This window comes from Arachis duranensis, chromosome 7 (assembly GCF_000817695.3).
Source record: "Arachis duranensis cultivar V14167 chromosome 7, aradu.V14167.gnm2.J7QH, whole genome shotgun sequence".
NCBI lineage: Eukaryota > Viridiplantae > Streptophyta > Magnoliopsida > Fabales > Fabaceae > Arachis > Arachis duranensis.
In genome coordinates, this window is record NC_029778.3 from 51,762,322 (window position 1) to 51,766,512 (window position 4,191).

Consider the following 4,191-nt stretch of genomic DNA (forward strand, 5'->3'; position numbering starts at 1 on the left):
TAGTTGTTTAGACGATTAATTTAATTGATTGTTAGGTCATCAAATATTCAAATCAGCTAAAACCTCGCTGAATCGAACAATAATTAGCTTAAGTAGCTTCTAATAACTATTAAGTTCAATTTATGCATAACATTCTTTCATCCTTTACTTCTGGATCAACAATCTGTTGGTGGGTCTCTATCTTCAAGTGGAGTCTATACAATTTTAAAAACAATAAATAAATAAATAAAATAGCTAATAAGTTACGGGAGAGAGAGAAGAGATTTATTCATTTTGAATGAAAGCAAACTAAGCACAAGCAGGGCTTCAACGGAGAAGAGAAAAAGAAATTTGGGAGAAAAAAGGTTATGTTATTTTGATTTGATTAAATTAATAAATTTATTTTATTTTTTATAAAATTTTAATATGTTATTTTTGGTATAAAAATAAATATTAGAATATAATTTGTTAGTTGTATTATTTTTTTTTGTCTGATTTAAGATATCTATTTTATAGAAAGTTTATGTTAATTCTATGAATTTTGATAAAATATTTTGTTAATTGTTGACATGTTCTAGTGTCACTAAGAATATTAATTATGAATCCATTATTTTAATAGTAGAAAATTGTATTGGACTAAGTCCTCTAGATTTTTGTCCTTTTTAAAGAATTTTCTCACGATAAAATTATAATATTTGATTATTTACTTTCTGCTATTATATTTATTGATTGTAGTATTTTTGGTATTACTCATTTAATCGCACAAATTATAGAAAAGGGCAAAACACTAAGATAAGTCAAGGAGAAGTAAATTTTTCGCAAATCAACTAAATAGAAAGCTGATTCAGGAATCCACCATTGTACAAAATCATATAGTTCAAATCAGGATACATCGAACTAGTTTTGCATGTAATTCGAAACAAGTTGGTTTGAATTACCTTAGCACGTGAACATAGCATAATTCGAATCGGATGGATTCGAATTACACATTGGATAAATCGAGGCAAGATTATTCGAATTAGCTTGTGAAATGAAACACTACATAATTCGAATCTACCTGATTCAAATTACTCTTTTTGGCCACTAGTAGTAATTCGAATTAACCTATTTTGAATTACACTAGATTTGGCTATAAAAGGAGTTCGAATCCACCTATTCGAATCACTTTCCCACTCTCAGACCCCACCAAATCCCAAAAAAAATGACCCAGATTCGCTCCGACAAAGGCTCGAGCAGGATAGTTAGCTAATAGGGGACGATCCAGGTAGACTATATCGCTTGGATGGAGTGGCTCATATTGCTGGGGTCATCAACGACGAGGTTAGTAGTTAATTTTTTTTGCTAGTGGTTTATGTTTGTGGTTCTGCATGCGGTGTTTGTTGGCGGTATTGCATGTGGTTTATTGAAGTAGTATTATTTGCGGCTTTGTTGGCGATTTATGTTAGTGGTTTTGCATGTGGTATTGTTAGTGGTTTTGGATGTGGTTTTTGTTAGTGGTTTTGGATGTGGTTTTGAATTCGGTTGAGTTTTGTGCTTTTAGTTATTGGTTTTGTTTGTGGTTTATGTTAGTGGTATTGCAAGTGGTTTATTTTAGAGGTTTTGCATGCAGTTTTGTTGGCGATTTATATTAGTGATTTTTGTCAGTGGTTTTTGTTAGTGGTATTACATGCGATTGATTTTTGTGGTTTTGTATACGGTTTTGTTGATGGTTTATGTTAGCGATTTATGTTAGCGATTTATGTTGGTGGTCTTGGAATTGGTGAATGTTAGTGGTTTATGTTAGCGGTTTAAGCATTTGGTTTTGCTAGTGGTTTATTATGTTGGTTTTGCATGTAGATTCTGTTAGTGGTTTCCATACGTGGTTTAGGTTGTTACTTGTTTTTGTTAATGGTTTTGTAAGTGGTTCTAATTATGTGGTCCATGTAATGCGCAGCCCCAACGATGCATCTCGAGCATCCGGCGGAAGTAGGACATGTGACTCGATGAGAGATATGTTCCGTACTTGCAGATGGCTAGATTATACCATCTTGCGAGACTGAACGATAGATGGTTCCAATTAGATGAGCCCCTTGTCAGTGTCTTCGTCGAGCAGTGGCGTCCGGAGACGCACACATTCCACATGCCATTCGGAGAGTGCACGATCACACTTTAGGACGTAGCGTACCAGTTGGGGTTGCTAGTGGACGGGCGTTATGTCAGTGGTTGCCTGACAGATTTCTACATATACATCCAGCGTGGCCGTCCGACTTGGGTGTGGTTCCAGGAGTTGCTTGGCGTGTTACCTCCTGCGAACCAAATTCAGAAGTTTCCAATGAACTGCACTTGGTTTCAGGTGACTTTTGGAGAGTGCCCCGCGGGAGCTGATGAGGAACAATGAGGCGCTTTGCTCGCGCCTATATCATGTCCGCGTATAATGTTATACTATTTTTTCACACCTTTAAAACTCTATAACACTGATGTGATATGCAGGTGGTCAGGTCACAATCCTTCCGGTAGCGAGAAGGGAGCTCGAGTGCAGATGTGGAGACTGAGGATAGACATGTTACAGGCCAGGGATGTGAGTATACTAACCTCATTTGTCTAGTTAATTATAGTTTCATCATTTGGATTACGATTTGGCCTTACAATATTCATATGTTGTTTCAGTTTATCTGGATGTCCTATAGCTCTCCCGACGTCCTTTAGGTTGTGCATCCGGAGGTGTTGGAGCCTCATCATACGGCGTTATGGCGGTGTATGATGACACTGATATATTTTGCGGTGATAGAATGGTATCAGATTGATAGGGTGTTACCGCAGTTTAGTGGAGTGTAGCCCCGCCCTCAGTCCGCCCTGAACATTGACTTCTTGATGTTGAAGGACGGGAGAGGAGGTGATCGTTGGTTCCCGTACAGTTTGCAGTTCTGGCATCTTCATTGGGAGAGACGCGCGGACTACGTTCTCCGGTTCGATGTTGTTGCTGACTCGGGACCCTCACATGACTTCTTGGACTGGTGGAGTCAGCATGGAAAGAGGTTCTTGTCATCAGAGATGTACCTGGGGGATCCGAGAGCCATTCTTATTCCTGTTAAGGCGACGCAGAGGGGTGCTGGTTGAGTTCCTGACATGGACCGTGTTGACGACGTTCCGGATAGGCGTCAGGTTGAGAAGAGAGCTCGCGTTGGGACACGACGGAGCCAGCGTGAGTGGAGGTGGCTAGACCAGGCCTTGGACGAGGGTGACGCGGCGGGTAGAGGTGGAGGTAGACGACGATGGCGTGGAGGCAGACAGAAAGCGCGTGCTGCGGGGCAGGATCACAGTGATCATGGTTACGATGATGACGACAGTTATCATCAGGGTCCTGGTGGGAAAGATACTGGAGGCGATGCTGGAGTAGGGGGTGTTAGTCCCCATCATGGCGAGCATGGTGGAGAGTGGTACGTGTCTGGTATGGGAGATGATTTTGGCGATCGTGACGGCAGACTTGGATCAGGTCCACTAGGCGATTACGGGTGTGTTTGGGGTTCACGTTGGGGAACAAAAAAGCTCGTTTGAACGTCTTGAACTTCATATTGTTATGTTTGGCAATTTTTTGGAACCCCTAACCCAGAATTGCTTTCACCTGTGAACGTACGTTCACGAGAAGCTAAAAATTCAAGCTTCTGCGTTCACGTTTGGAAAATTAATGACCGTTGGAAGAGTTAGGTAACAAATTTATTTCATATCTACCAACTGTACCCTTCCTTTCTTCTATAAAAAGGATGCCCATAACCACATAATTTCACACAGTAATAGTTCTCTCTATGTTTTTCGTTACAGAAATTTTTATTTTTTATCAAACTCCTTTTCAGATTTGTGATCACTACAACTCAAATAATTCCTGGTGATGAATCCAAAAACTTGGTGTTCAATACCATGGCATAAACACAACTTCGCACAACTAACCAGCAAGTGTACTGGGTCGTCCAAGTAATAAACCTTACGCGAGTAAGGGTCGATCCCACAGAGATTGTTGGTATGAAGCAAGCTATGGTCACCTTGTAAATCTTAGTCAGGCAAACTCAAATGGTCATGAATGATGAATAAAACATAAAGATAAAGATAGAGATACTTATGTAATTCATTGGTGGGAATTTCAGATAAGCGTATGAAGATGCTTGGTCCCTTCCGTCTCTCTGCTTTCCTACTGTCTTCATCCAATCCTTCTTACTCCTTTCCATGGCAAGCTGTATG